General features: G+C 41.5%; 1 pseudogene; it reads left to right on the plus strand.

Moving 5' to 3' along the window:
• The first annotated feature begins 2,008 nt into the window (after nucleotides 1–2,008).
• On the plus strand, nucleotides 2,009–13,065 carry LOC119230559 (40S ribosomal protein S15a-like; annotated as a pseudogene).
• The last annotated feature ends 3,808 nt before the right edge of the window (nucleotides 13,066–16,873 follow it).

Consider the following 16,873-nt stretch of genomic DNA (forward strand, 5'->3'; position numbering starts at 1 on the left):
CTACATTCTTATGAAGGAGCTTATAAAACCAGCAGGACCACAACATCTTCAGGAACCACTAAGGTCACGGCGTAGGTATTCGTGTCATCATCCTCCAACCTGATTACCACTCTCCTGGTGTCTATTTTAAGCACCTTTTCCACTTTCTGGAAACTTAAGGATTGTCACTCAACAAACCAGGGAAGGAGAAGCACTTACTTTCCCAGCATTCAATCAGCAACCCTAGGATGGAATGGATACTCACTAGTCCTCACTGACATGACTGGGGATCAGTGACCATCTCAGGATCCCAATTATCGGTAAGAAGACAGAATAGGCTCACTGAACTGTCACATCAAGGATTTACAAGGGGGCTGTCACCCTGCTAAACACCAAACACCAGTGGGACCAACCACTGGGTACGAGTAGATCTACTCATTTCAGGTAAGGCAAAGCACAAGTGTTTGGTCATGTCACCACCACATGGTCCCATGAAAAGAATGAGGAAATGAAACGATACACTGATGAACATTTTTCTGGCAATCCTGAGACTGCACAGACAGACTCTTGACTGCCCTCCTCTACCAAAAGGGTCCTTCCTTTGGCAGATTCCGTCACCCAGTGATGTTGAGGGACATAATCCTTCAGCAGAAAAAGAGAACAAGAGGCTCCAGGTGCATCCTAGTTGATAGTCTGATCATTATGGCCCATTAATGTAAACAGATACCTGAACTGGCATCACAATGACAATGTGCACACGTATGTGTGCACACACACAAGTTATTAGTCCATAATACCTTTTTCATTAGTTCAGGCCTCTTTGACTACATCGTATCCAAGATTCAACTCCACAAGTCCACAGAATATCAAAGTAGAACATCTGAGAAGTATTTATGTTCTTAAAAGGACCTTTGCAAATTTTAAACTAATGTAAGGTCTATGAAATCTTTTTTGACATTTGAAATCTAACATGAGATTTCTTTTTCACTTAGAACAGCACAAAAGAAGAGCTACCTCAAATGCCCCACAGGCAAATATATGTGACGTTATATATTCAAAAATTATCTGAACACATCATCATTCCATGTATGGTATGTGACCGTTCCACCCTTAAGAGTTTGGGGGACAACATTATAACATGAAAACCTGTAAGACTTTGAATGTAGGATCTAAAATGACTACATGAAAATGACAAATAATGCATCACTCATTTAAATAACCCATTACCTTTTCTTAACCTAAACACACTCTCTACACTTTTTATAATACTTAAAATACCACAAAAAGGATATGCTTTAAGGTACGTGAACATATAGAGTAATAGCATGAGGTTTGCTCCCCACATCAAGCACCCCAACCCTTGTGAACTACACCGGAGACAAGAGTCCCTAAAACATCCACTTGGAAAAACCAATGGACATGCGTGAAACCAAGGGACTGGGGACAAATGAAAAACTCTTAAAGGGTTTGCAAGTGCATTTACCTGGGACCCAATACAGAGGCAGTGATTACAAAACCCCAGGACTGTATGTAACACTCCCTGGCTGACTCTCGGGTGAATGCTATGACACATGCACCAGTTATAACTATGCTGACAAGTGGAATTCCTCATGACACCCCACTTCCACCTTGCTGCTAAAACACAGAGGGCAGGCAAGCACGCAGGGAAGTGGCACTTTCCTGCTGGGCTGCTCAGATGGGCAGAAATGGGCACCAGAAGCAAGTAGGTACCGAGGGTAGTCAGCATGAACAAAGCCACAGGCAGGCGGCACCCCCTCTGCTCCCTCACAGGGCAGCTGAGTCCTCAGACACAGGCAGTCCACACAGGGGGCACCCTTTGATCTCCAGGCCCTAGCAGCCAGAAAAGTTCACGCTTCAGGTCCCCATAGTGCTGCGACAACTGGAAAGACAGTGCTCGGCAGGACGCTGCCACCAAGGCCACGCACAGTTTTTCTATTAAAAAAAGAAATACAGATAACTCCGTGCGCGTGCCCCTCCTGTCCTCTTTCCGCCATTTTTCTGTGCCGCCATAATGATGCACATGAATGTCCTGGCTGCTGCTCTCAAGAGCATCAACAATTGCTGAAAAGAGAGGCAAACGCCAGGTTCTTATTAGACCATGCTCCAAAGTTATCATCCGGTTTCTAACTGTGATGATGAAGCATGGTTACCTCGGCGAATTTGAAATCATTGATGATCACAGAGCTGGGAAAATTGTTGTGAACCTCACAGGCAGGTGAAACAAGTGTGGAGGGATCAGCCCCAGATTTGATGTGCAACTCAAAGATCTAGAAAAATGACAGACTAATCTGCTTCCATCTCGTCAGTTTGGTTTCATTGTACTGACCACCTCAGCTGGCATCATGGACCATGAAGAAGCAAGATGAAAACACACAGGAGGGAAAATCCTGGGATTCTTTTTTCTATGGTGTAAAACACATGTGGAAATAAAATGCCTCAATGACAAAAAAAAAAAAAAAAAAAAAAAAAAAAAAACCTGTTTGCCTGTCCAGAGCTAAAACCTAATAGTCTGGCTCAGGTTTGCCGCACAACCACAGAGTACAACTCTTCGGGAACAAATGTATGGAGATACCGTCTCTTTGCTCGCCCTTGCCTTCACCACCTCTCTCCCTGGATCTCAGCACCACTCTCTAGGACACCACGGCGCAGCACATCGCAGCATGGTGTTGACACTGATCTGAAACCCATACTTGACACCCGTCACCCAGGAGATGGCATCCTTCCAAATCTGGTCTGATGGCCAGCAGGATTCAACACTACAGTCCCACATGCCTATGTGTGTTTGCATACCTGTGGTGGCAGGATGGGCACTGGGCAGCATCTGCATGATTCGAGCAGAGCATGTAAAGGAGAGTCCTGGAGCCCTCGGTGGCTTTCTCAGGCCTTAAGCTTTTACATGTAGTGCAGCAACCAGGTACGCGGCAGGGAGGGGTGCTGGGGGGGCCAGGAGGCTGGCAGGCCTCCAAGCCCCTGGCAAGTCTTCACTCTGGCCTTCTCTGGCTTCCTTTCTCCCCTTCTCTCTCCCGCCTCTCCCCTGCCTCTTTCTCCTGTCTCTGTTCCTCCTGGTGACTATCTCAATACTGCTGCCAGGACCCGCAGAAGTAAACAACAACTTAGAACAATGGAACAAATGCAGGCACCCCATCAGGCAGGGCAACCCTAATGGCAGGAGGGCAGAAAAGCCTGAGAATCATTTACCCTACAATACCAAAACATACTTTTTTTAAAAAGATTTATTTATTTATTTATACAAGCACTGGGTACAGTCAGAAGTGCAGGAGGGTGAGAGGATTCACCAGAGCCAGAGTGGGGAGCAGAACAGGCAAAAGGACAGAAGTACACTGCTGAGGGGAGCAGCGGGCACAGCAGGAGAGGTCTGTCGCACCATGTGGGAACCTTGCTGGAGGCCAGGGATCGAACCAGCACTGCAGAGGCTGCAGGCAGCTTCGCAGCCCAGCGCTCAACCGCTGCACCACCAGGGGAGGCCCCAAAACATACATTTCTTAACAGCTCCATGAAAATCTGACTTTTAAATACTATGAAACTAGGTGCTGACTGAGGGCTCATTAGCAGGTGTCAGTATACACTAAAGAACTGAAACCTGTCCAAAATCAGGCTTCCCAGAAAATTACAAATATTTCAGACAACCTGGAGCAACAGCATAGTTGAAATGTCAGTTTCACCTCCTGTGCAAGGTCATTTCTGTAACACTAAGAGAGGTGACTGTCATAACTTCTATAGAGAATCACACAAGAAAAATGAAGACACTGAAATAAACTAGATAAATACATAAGCAAAGTCCAAAGCAAAAGTGGAAATAGTAATCGACCTAATAATTAGTTCAAGGTAACAGTCATTACCTTACCAACCAAACTCAGGAGAAAATTGGATTACACAGTGAGAACCTCAACAAATAATAATAATAATAAATAGAACAGAAGTAGAGGTGAAAAATAGGACCTCACAGAAGTGAAGAATATGACTACACTGAAAAATTCCCTAGAGGGGGTGAACAGCAGACAAGATGAAGCTGAAGAAATACTCAGCAAGCTAGAAGATGAAGCAATGGGACGCGCACACACACACACACACACACGCATCCATGTGCGCACACACACACAAAGAATTTAACACACTAAAGATACATAAGGAAGCTATGGGACGATATCAAAAACAATAAAAGCTGAATTATAGAGATTTCAGAAGGAGAAGAGAACAAGAAATGGGTACAAGACCTCTTTGAAGAAAGAAGAACTGAAAACATCCCAAACCTGGGAAAGGAAACAGAAGTCCAGGCACAGGAAGCACAGAAAGTGCTTTTAAAGGAAATAAATTCAACAAGATCTAAACTAAAACACCTTCTATTTAAACTGTCCAAAGTGACAGAAAAAGAATCTGTAAGGCAGCAACAGAGAAACAACATGTACATAAAATTATCCGATTTTTCAAAGTGCTGAAAGGAAAAAAAAATTGTCAACCAAGGAATACCCTACTTGGTAAGGTTACGATTCAGTATTCAAGGAAAGACAAAGTTCAAAGACAACAAAAGTTACAGGACTCCATCACCACTAAATCAGCCTCCTAATAAATGCTTAAAGTACTTCGTTAAGTTGAAAATTAAGTGTGCTCATATGTAATAAAACATACAAAAGTAGTGGACTTTCATACAAAAGTAGTGGACTTATCACCTATGAAACTTGTATAAAGGTGAAAAGGTAAAAGTAATAAACTAACTGTAGTGATGACTTAAGGGATACACAGAAGTTTTCAAGAATATAAAATGTGACATTACAAACCAGTTATGGAGGTGAAAAAAAGTAGAGTTTCGGAATGCAAAGTGGTCACTGATGAAGATGAAAAAAAAGAGATTAGATTTCAGTAAATGGTACTGCAGAAACGGGACTGCCATATGCAAAGGAATGAAACTACACCACTCTATTAGACCATATACAAAAATTAACTCAAAAATGGATTGAATGGTTTCTGAAAATGAGAAACTATAAAAGATACAAAAGAAAAGCTAGGTGAAAAGCTCTGGCACCAGTCTTCAGGACATCTTTGAGAGCTCTTCCGCACCAGCAAGGAAAAGAAAAAAAATATGAAACTGAAAACATACAATAACACATATCATTAAAGACTGCAGTTAGAAGCATTTTAAAAGAAATTGAAATTGATGATACACCCAAGCAAAATAATTGAAACAAACATGTAGACATACATGTGAGGCATTTACAAAGGAGCACAGCATTTCAGATTGTACCAACCACCGAAGGTTTCACATTCACAACATTTAATGAGCTCCTACGAAGGCAGACAACCTAATAAAATGTAGTCACTACTCTTTAAATAGGTGCTTTTCCATTACAATACAGCTACAATGTGCAGTAATTTATGAACAAGTACTCAAAATAATCACAGAAATTCATTTTAAAGTATGATGACAGTGTACAACCAGGGGGTACCTAAGGACTGCAGATTGTTAAGGGATACATGGTCTACAAGGGGTCAGATCACCTGTGCACATAGGCAGAGGTGTGAGAGTTTTTTAACAATGGTAATGTGAAGAAAGAGAGGGAGGGAGGAGGAGAGAAAGGAGGAAGAGGAAGAGGAAGAAGACGGAAGAAGGAAGAAGAGACTTCAAATAACGGCAAAGAGAAAATTGCTCACCCTTTCTTGGGCAAATACCTGGTCAAACAGCCTTGGCCTGAGGTTGAGCCACGGAGGCCTGAGAGGTTTGCCACAAGTCTAACGTACCTTATGGCGTGCCACCACAATAAAGAGGGAGGCAGATCCCAGAGAGCTGGGGCAGATAGAGAAACTCAAAACTCAAGGTATACCATATAGTCAGCCAGGAAGTCAAGGTATTGTCATTGTCCCTGCCAAAGACCAGGAGCCACTCCGCAATGGCATACTTGACTTACCTATAAAATGAAGATGAAATTGCCTGCCCCTCAGGTTCATTATAATGTGCTCAGTAGGTAGACATCAAGGAGGATTTATGCCCACTGTTCATAAAACTGAGCATTTCTATTTTCACATTAAAAAGACACATGTATCTACAGAGCAATAAGAAAACCAACAACCATCTACAAACATCTTGTGACAAAATCGTGTGCGTTGATATCTGATTTACCCCCATTATGCAATACTTTTTCACATACAGAAGAACCGGTCATTTCTGCACAAAGTCATGCAGGAATGTCTCTGCTGATTTCTCCCTTATAAGACACCAAGTTAATTACTGTGAAATACACTTGGTTTTGCCGTGTTGATGTTGCTATAGTGCAACATATCACAGTGTTTTATCGCTATTAATTATTGTTCTCACAATATTGGGCAATGGAAGACTGTAACCTTGAAGTACTAATTAAGACTCTCACACCAGAAGACCATATAACTTCCTGAAGGTCATTCACTGAAAAAGGCACTGAAATCTGAATGGGAAAAGGAACCCAAGATGCTGACAGAGACAGAAACCAAATGAAAATTCACAGGTCTGGGAATCAGCCACAGTTCTGCCACTCACTTTGTCATCTAGCAAGTCACATTATCCCTGTGAGCCTCCTACCTCATGTGAAACGTGATCAGAAGGACTCAGACATCAATGAGACCTAGATTCTAGGATTACAGTGATCTAACTTCTGCACAATGGGAACATAACATTTTATATTATGAAACATGATTATCATACTTGAAATAAACTTAACAAAGGAGATGAACCAGCCCTATACACTAGAAGCTCTATTAAAGGAAATTCAAGAAGGATACAAGGAAATGGAAAGCTATCCCATGCTCATGGGTAGGAAGAATTCACATCATTAACATGGCCATACTACCCAAAGCAATTTACAGAGTTCATGCAATACTTATCAAAATACCAATGACCTTCTTTAAGGACATAGAACACACAATTATCAAATGTATATGGAAGCACAAAAGACCCTGAATAGTGCAAACCACCTCGTGAGAAAGAAAAAAAAGGGACACATCACACTTCCTGACTTTACACAGCAATTATTAAACAGTAATTACTATTAACACCGCAACAAGAATCTACATAATATGGCACTGAAACAAAACCAAATTCACACGAATGCAACAGAATCGAAACCCAGAGATAAATCCATATAAATACAGATAACTAATTTTTGACAAAGGAATTAAGACTACACAGTGGAGAAAAGATAGCCTTTTTCAGGAATAGAGCTGGGGACAAGATAGCCACAGGCAAAAAAAAAAAAAAAAAAAAAAAAGAAAGATAGATAGAAAGATCCATATTTAACACCATGCATAAAAAGTCACTCAAAATACATTACAGATTTGGACATAAGAACCAAACCGTAAGGTACTTGGAGGAAAATATAGTGTACACATTCCAGGACATCCACCACAAAGATGTATTTAGGAATGCAACCCCAGCAGCAAGTGAAACAAAAGCAAAAACCAGTGGGCCCATATCAAATTTAAAAGCTTTCATACCTCCGGAGAAACCATCACCAAAAAAAGGCAACCTACAGAGTAGGAAAACATGTTTGCATACCACACATCTGATAATGGGAAAAATTATTGAAAACCAAAGCAGCAAATGACTCCATCAATAGATACTTCTATAAGAAGACATTTACATGGCCTATAGTCAGAAATGTTTACTATCCCTTATTACAAGAGAAATACAAACTGAAACCAAACAGACACAAACTCACCCCTACAAGAGGGGCCTATATACCAAAAACAAAACACAGAAAGTATTAAATGCTGGTGAGATTGTGGTGAAAAAGGAACTCTCACCCATTATTGGTGGGCATGCAAGCTGATACATACCCTGTGGAAAAGCATGGAGATATCTCAAGAAAATAAAAAGGAAAGTTCTGTTTGACCCAACAATACTGCTATTAGGTATTGACCCAAATACATGAAAAAAATTTATACAAAAACATCTATCTACATCTCTGTACATACCAGCACTGTTTACAGTTGCCAAAGCATGGAACCAAACCAACTGCCCTTCAATAGATGACTGGATAAATTTTGCAGTGTACACTCAATGGAATATTACACATCTGTGAGGAAATATGCAATGGTAGTATTTGGAACAAAATGGATGGAACTGGCAGTGATTATGTTGAGTGAAATGTCAAAAAGTGAAAGACAGATTGAGGATGGTTTCACTTATCTGTGTAATATAAATAACCCCCCCAAAAAAAATTACACCCCAACAATAAAAAAAAGCCAAATTTGCACTCAGCAAGAAGGTGATAGTTGATAGTTGCCAGAGCGAAAGGGTGATAGGGATGGCAGAAGGAGGCAGATAGGGCCCGGGGATGCTTAGTTTGGCAGAAGCTATAAAAAAAAAAAATGGGGGGAAAAACAAGGAGCTTCCCTACTTCTGTCCAACCAAAAATCTCCACTCCCTCTTTGCTCCCCCCAATCCAGATCAATGTAGCCCCAGACTTGTCCTAAGTGTCTTCCAATAAAGCTAGAGAGTTAGGCCAGACCATGCTGGCCCTGGATGGCGGCATTAAAAACACAAAAACAGACACAAAACGATTATCACTGAAAATATCTTTGTCATCAAAAGTGTAAAGAACCATCTGAAACACATTGGACTAAGGTGCAAAGAAGGAAGGAAATCCAAGATTGAATAGAACAAGGGTACATGGAGTCCTCTTGGACTACATTTAACCAGAGCAATCTTGTCCTCCACACAGCTGCATTGTGTCTTGAAAGACAAGTAGGATTCAGTCAGCTGGACAAGTTTGGGGAACACATTTTAAATGGAGAGAGCAGTGCACCAAAGAGCAAAAATCAACACATCAAGTTCAGGGAAGGAGAAGCCTTGGCAGTAAGGCTGCATGGGGACAGACAGTGCTACTGCCGATCAGATAACCTCATGCTGACTTCAACTGCATCATGAAACGAACCGGGTGTCACGGGAGGGAATGACACACAGAAGCAACCTGATATACCAACAGAAAGACCAAAACCTCTTGCTCAGATATGGCCCATTGTGAAATGATCATCTGAAAAGGAAGAGGAAGAGCACTGCATTCCTTTCCCCTGTGGCAGATTAACCTCTGTCCCATCGTTTCTAGCCACAGTTGGGAAGAGAGTGTGGCCACCCCACCACTATGCTTCACCAGGCAGGAATTCAGATTCCTCCCATCCTAGACATAGGCTCTTCCACACCACATAGCTATTGAGTAGGAACTTGAAGGCTTCTCCTGGTGTCTAGCCATCTTTCTCCCTCCTTTATGTGACCATGCCAGCACCAAGAAATAAAAGTTGTCTTTGAAGTTGTCTCTGTTTTATTTTTTTTAAAGATTTATTTATTTATTTATACATGCACTGGGTACAGTCAGAAGCGTGGGAGGGTGAGAGAATTCACCAGAGTCAGAGCAAAGAGCAGAGCAGGCAGAAGGACTGAAGTACACTGCTGAGGGGAGCAGCGGCCACGGCAGGAGAGGTCTGCGCGCCTTGTGGGACCCTCGCCCAGTGGCCAGGGATCGAAACGGTGCTGCAGAGGCTGCAGGCAGCTTCGCAGACCAGCGCTCAACCACTGCACCACCGGGGAGGCCCCAGCACCAAGAAATAAATCTGAATTGGCAGGAGGAGGAGGAAGAAAGGAGGTAAAAGTTCTTACCCAGCTTTGAACCAACATCTGTCAGGACTTTAAACTATTAATAAAGTAGTTCCTGAATTCTCATTCTGCCATCATTCACTATCGTGAGACAATGTTGGAATCAGGCTTTCCAAATCTGATCATCTGACACCATCTTGAGTTACTGCTCATATCTTATAAATCCTCACCAAATCCCTACAGGAGGTACCAATGCTCCAGCTCCTACTTGTCTTAAAACAAAAAAACAAAAAAAAAAATCAATCTCAGTAGAATGGGAAATGAAGATTTAAAAAGCTAGCTGGATAATGACACCATGAGGGATAGACATTACCACATTTAAATCACTCCGATTATCTGCTAGAAATAGCATGCTCAAGATATATTTCAAAGTTGCAGAGAATCCGACAAAAGATATCAATGAGTGGGTTCGATTTACCAGACATTTTTACTTGAAGATGCAAACATGAATTAAATCTAGCACTTGCCTTAAAGGAAATCTTTATGTAACGGGGACACTAGTTAATATAGGGTCAAATGTTCCCATAGCCTTAAGAGACACCCAAAGAGAATAGGATGAGGGATAAGGACTTTGTAAAGTCAAGTCAGGAAGTTTGGCTCAGACTCAGTTCTGAGATTTGAATATTTTCATTGCAAATGCCTACATTGTGCACAAATACCCTCTATTCCAGAATTTCTGTGATTCCCAAAGTTTAAACAGTATTATTGCAGAAAAATACAAAAACAGGGAATTCTCCTGGACAGAATTTGGACGGTAGGGTGTGCTCAGTCCTCTGGGCCAGAAAGGTCAGGGAGCATTAGGCGCGAATACATAGGATCTGTCTTCCTCCCGCCTTCTGTCACTCTACCTTCACTCCCTCACAAGCTTCCCAAGAGCTCTCCTCCAATTCCCCCACTGCGTCTCTAACAAGTCAGCATATCACCAGGGTTTTTTCCAGTTTGTATCCAAATGGTTCTTTTTGAAAATTGTCATCTTTGCTTTTGACCTCCTCTGAGTTTCAGGAACAAGCTTCAGCTACAGATAAATATTTCCTAGGACTTTTCTCTCAGCCTCTCTCTCTCTAACCAGATTATTGGAAAAAGATGCACAGACTCAGTTTCCTACAAGATGAATTTCTGTAATATTCCAGAAAAATGTCTCCTTAGAGAAATCAAACAAATTCAAGGAAATAACAAATCATGGTTATTAAAAAAAATCAAAACTTTGTTCATAACTGCACCTGTGATAGTTATCAAGTTCTTATGTTAAGATGGAAGATGTGGTATATATACACCATGGAATATTACTCAGCAATCAAAAAAGATAAACACATGCAGTTTCCAGCAACATGGATGGAGCTAGAAGGGATCATGCTCAGCGAAATAAGCCAGAAAGAAAAAGAAAAATACCGGATGGTCTCACTCATAGCAGGAATCTAGAAAACCTAAATAACAGACCAGGAAAAAGACTAATCAATACAAAGTAAAAATCAAAATCAACAAGCAACTATAAACCAGAGACACACGGGGGGGAGGGACGGGGAAAGGAAGGACTAGAGTCAAAATAAGAGGAGGGGGTGCAATCGTATGGGGAATATAACCAAAATGAAAATGCATACATTGTGCAAAGATGAAAAAAGATGCAAGAATTATATAAAATAAAATATTTAAATAAAAAATTAAAAAGGAGGAATAAAATATTTTTTTTAAAAAAGATAGGGTCTATAATACAATTGACAGCCTTTGACCTGTGAAAACCCCTCTGGGTGGATACACTGCCTACCTGCTCTCTGCGGTTTGATGAAATGTCAGCGCCATTCCTTATGTAACAGAAAAGACTTTTGTTTAATCTCCCAGGAGATTTCCCAACCTATCCTCAGAAGGTAGCCAGGGGCCAGTCCATCCCAAGAATACCCTCTTCTGGCTCAGCCAGGAAGGCTCCTTGCATTCATCTATGCCTGCCTTTACAGATGCAGAATAACCTGCAAATCCAGCACTGGAATGGATATTCTTTGGCAATGGGGCTATAAATAGGGGATTTTAGAACCCAAAGCACATTCAGCCTGCCTCTGTCAGCAAGGACTAAAAAAGGAGGCTTTATTATTATAGCAGGAGCAAGTAAACAGGCTTGCCGTGCCAGTAAAAAGCAGTGCATAATATAGTCAACAAGCCTATGGTAGCTGGAGCATAAATCACAGTCAAGGCTGAACAGCATAGAGGGACGTTCCCTCATCACAATGATTACAGCCAAAGAGCACACATGAGAAAAAGAAACTACTTACTTGATCTCCTATATTTTTTGTGATGCCAATTTTGACCATAGCCCCAAAGAGTTTCAAAACACCCACATCTATGCATCAGACAAAGGCAGGCAGAAGAACTGCTTTCATGCTCAGGCATTTGGAATGGTTTCATTTGAAAGAAAATTTTTGGAGGTGTATGTGCGGTTCCATTATGAACAAGTTCAGTTCCAGAAAATCTCTTTGAACTACAAACATTGCTTAGAATGTGTTAAAGGTGCCTATTGGCAGACAAGACTCTTGTGAAAAATTAACATTTCAGAATGTCATTAATTTCTTATTTTTTGAGCCCATAACAGGGCCACCTGCAGAGGCTGGTGGAACCTTACCCAGATTTGGTTTGGATGTCATGGCAAATGATACCACACACAAACACCAAAGGGGCATGGAAAGGTTTATTACTTAGAAAGCAGAGGTCTCTGGGAGTTCAGGGAATTCCTCTAAGGCAGATCTGAAATGGTTCGAAAGAGAAAGAAAAAGGAAGGAGACTGAGATTTCATGATGGTTAGGAGGTAGGGCTGGGGTGAGCGTTCCCACATGGCAGAGGCTTTATGATTTGAGTTTCCTGCCTACACCAAAGGAAGGAGAACCCAGGATTACTCCTTTCTTTCTCCAGATGTGAGGCACGAGGGGCAAAGCAAGGGGTGAAGCTTAAATGCATCAGAAACCATCCATCCAAAATGTGGAGTCGAAAACCTCACCACATTGTTACAGCAGTCACATGTTGCCTTTGCTTTCATGAATGCACATTTGAACCTTTCCCTAGACTTGGAGAATTCATCATCATGGGAATCTTGTACAGAAGTAGAAAGTGCCTTCCAGCGCTTCAAAAACACAGACCCTCCTAGACACTGGCTTTCTCTGAAGACCGGATGCTTGTGCATGGCTGACAAGTCAAGCAGGATTCATTCTGGGCACCTCAGAGGCAATGGTTATTGTCCAAGGAAGGCAGAAGCAGAAATATCAGCAGTGGCAACCAGCAGTAGTGACTGTGTGCCAACTGAACTCTTGTTCTGGTATGATTTTAACTACAATGCTGGCAAACTGTTTTTCCTGAATATTTTTAAGTCTGATGCTCCAGGCTTTCCACCTATTTTTGAGCCATATAAAATCTCTCCACAAATTATTTTCTACTTCAACTACCCGTAGTCACTTGCTATTGTTTGCCTTGAAGAACCCTGGTTAGCTGGTGAGCCACACAGACATCCAGTCTCTCAGTCTCTCTTTCTCTTCCTCCCCAATCCCCCCCCAAGTCTTCAGTCTTTCTCTCTCCCTCCCCCCACACCCCAAGTGGGGTTAATTTTCTTACAGAGTGAAGAGAAAACCAGATCAAGGAAATAAAGGGCCCAACGTGGGCTTTTCAGTAAGTCTGTAGTATGTTGTTCAACAATTAGAGTGACTCTATTTTAGATATGTTTACTAAAAAGGAAGTCTAGAAATTGAAAATGATAAGCCCCAATTTTACCTTTGGTCATTGACCCATCATTTTATATTAAAGCCATTGACCATAAGTTGTAATTATCATTAAAAGAAATCTTTAGAGGACACATAGATGACACAAGCATCACTGAGAAAGCCAAGCACTGGGGTGTGAGAATATTATGATGCACGTAAACATAAACTACTGCCTATACTTGACAACGTGAGATTAACTTTATACATTGTTTGCCAGGAATTACCAAACCTCCTCTTGACATTCTGCTCTTTACATTCATGTTTTATTATTATTTCTTATAGAATATCATTCGTAAGCTTGAGGCTACAATTATAGCAAAAAAGGCCTCCTATTTGTTCTTGGATATTGTATTTACTCTCTGTGTGTTTTTAGAGGAAATTGTATTTGTTAAAGTATGTTTGTTGTAGCAAATTGAATTCAGTCATCTAAGTTGTATTGTATACATCAGTTCCGTGATGATTTTCTCATTATACATGATTGCGCTAACTTTATGTTCTACTTGCTTATAAATGCCTCCCTACTCAAAGAACATTATGACCCTTTTCTCAGATTTATTCCTGCATCCCAGTTTCAGAAACCCAAAGGCTTACAGTTCCAAAAGACTTCTTTATAAAGGCAATGAGAAGCTTCTTTCAGCCAAAGAAAATAGAAGTCATTGTCTTCCAATTGTCATTAGTGAAAAGTCAAACTTCTTCATGCATAAAAACATTATTGCAATGGGATTTTCTAAAACTTGAGACTAGTTTTTTTGAAAACTTCTGTATTTCTATTACTCTGGACATAAGAGCTACATTCAAGTTGGAGGCAGATGTTTTTGGAATTGGTACTCTTTCGGGCCTTTGGGTTATCAAGTGTAAAGCCATGTTCCTATTCTGGAATGTATGATGAACACAGTAATGTCAACGACTGCCTTCGTGGTGAGGACAGTTGTTATTTCTGTAAATTACTGTGTGGCCTCTAACAACTACCCACTGGAGATTACATCTGCCAGCCTTTCCCTTTTAAACTGGTTACTTGTTCACCAAGGCTACTTCCTTTCTGGTTAATTCTCACCAAGCCTACTTCCTTCTTTTCTTGGGCAGATACTTAGGGCAGTTTCTTGGGCAGGTTGGCGTGGCCATGTGACTGAGTTCTAATCAACAGGGATGAAATAAAGTCATATTCCAGACCTGATGCATAAAGAACTCCTACACTTGCTTATCTGTGCCTTCCCTTTCCTCTGGTCTATGCAGATGAGCACCAACTCTTGGAAGTTCTGTGAGGAAGATGGCAGAGAACTAAGGAAGTTTCTATGTGTCCCTCAGCTATGGGTGCAGAGTCACTCTCCAACTGCAAAATCCACTTTGCATTTTATGTGAGTGGGAAATCAACATCTATCACCATCCTTCGAGTTGTTACACATTTCTGGCTCAGCTTGAGGGGAGGCCTCTACAGCAGAGACTGGGGAGAGACATGGCCAGTTAAGCAATTTTGTGGAGGGGCATGATTTGAGTACATATGTGCAGGGATGTGTGGTGTCCACTTAAAGGTGGTCTTTTCTGCTGTATAAATCTGTAAATTTTTTTTTTTCTTTTTAAAGATTTATCCATGCATACAAGCGCTGGAACACAGTTAGGAGGTGAGAGGATTCACCAGAGGCAGAGTGGGGAACAAAATAGGCAGATCGACTGAAGCACACTGCTGAGGGGAGCAGCGGGCATGTCAGGAGAGGTCTGCTGCACCATGTGGGTTGCTCCCTGGCCGGCCAGAGATTGAGCTTGTGCTGCAGAGGCTGCAGATTGCTTCACAGGTTGCGCCCCAACTCCTTGAGCCACCAGGGAGGCCCTAAATATGTACTGTTATGACTGTTGACAGAAAAAAAACTGTTTTTAGCCTGTCTCAGCATAAAGGATAGAGGACAGAAAGAACTTCCAGGACAACAGATAAAAGTGTTTGTGATGAAGGGACAAATTCTCTGGGAAATGTTCATAAATACATAGGAAAGAAAGAAAAAAGCTACAACCACATGATTTGGTCTCTACAGAATGGTGTATTAAAAAGAATAGCTCTGGAAGGAAGGAATTGGACCAGTAGGCCTCCCTGGTGGCCTAGGGGTTAAGTCTCAGCCCCATCACCACTATGGCCTGAGTTCGCTCCCAGGCCAGCACATGGCCCAGCAGGCCTCTCCTGTTGAGCCCGCTGCTGCCCCAGCAGTGTATTTCAGTAGATCTGTCTGTTCTGCTCCCTGCTCTATCTCTGGTGAATCCTCTCACCTCCCATACCTCTGGCCTACACCCTAGTTCCTTTGTGTAAAAAACAAAATAAAATAAAATCATAAACTGAAAACAATTGAGCTATTATTTAATCAACATTTACAATAAACCTAGGAGTGATTTAATGCTGTGACCTTTTTTCATTATTACTTTTTAAATTTTGTTTATATTTTTACATCATTTTTCATTTTTGCACAACATATGCATTTTCATCTTGCTTATAGTCCAAGATACAATTCCCACCCCACCCCCTTGTTTGGATCTTACTCCCTCTTCCGTCCCCTGTAGTGTGTCTCTGGTTTATAGTTGCTTGTGGATTTTGATTTTTACTTTATTATAATGAGTCCAAAAATACATGACTGGATCAAGAAGATGTGGTACATGTACACAATGGGATATTCCTCAGCAATCAAAAAAGATAAACTCATGCAATTTGCAGCAACATGGATGGAGCTGGAAGGGATCATGCTCAGTGAAATAAGGCAGAAAGAAAAAGGAAAATACCAGATGGTCTCACTCATAGCAGAAATTTAGAAAACGTAAATAAGGGACCAGGAAAAAGACTAATTATAATGCTGTGAACTTTTAACAGAAATGCAGAGGGATCAGATGTTGGTTCTTTTGCAATCGAGCTCTGTGATACAAAGGCCAAACCTCATGCCAAAGCAGAGAGATGATTTAGAAGGAAGATATAGTCAATGAATTTTATGTAACATCCTTAACAACAATCCTTTCAATCCCCTTAAAACTCAAAACTCGGGCCTTCCTGGAGGCACAAGGGGTTAAGCACCACATTATGAAGCAATCTGCAGCTTCTGCAGCATGAGTTTGATCCCTGGCCTGCCAGGGAGCAACCCACATGGCGCAACAGACCTCTCCTGTCTCGCCCGCTGCTCCCCTCAGCAGTGTACTTCAGTCAGTCTGCCTGTTCTGCTCCCCACTCTGTTTCTGGTGAATCCTCTCACCCCCCACACCACTAGCCTATACCCCAGCTCTTGCATGCATAAATAAACAAATTAAAAAAAAATCTCAAAACTCACGAAGTCGTCATAAGTCTACTTACAAATTTCCTCATCAGAATTTTTTATGCTGGCCATGTTAATAGGTTACTCCTTAACATCTTAAAATGCCAAGATGCCTAAAAATAGATTGAAAACTTGGTTTGGGGAAGGGATGGGATAGAGTATGGAGGTTTTCTTAAACCCAAATTTGTTTCACCAGAGGATCCACATTTCTCAAGAATTCTGGC

This window comes from Talpa occidentalis, unplaced genomic scaffold (genome assembly GCF_014898055.3).
Source record: "Talpa occidentalis isolate TD23 unplaced genomic scaffold, MPIMG_talOcc4v2.1 talOcc4.7, whole genome shotgun sequence".
NCBI classification, from domain to species: Eukaryota; Metazoa; Chordata; class Mammalia; order Eulipotyphla; family Talpidae; genus Talpa; species Talpa occidentalis.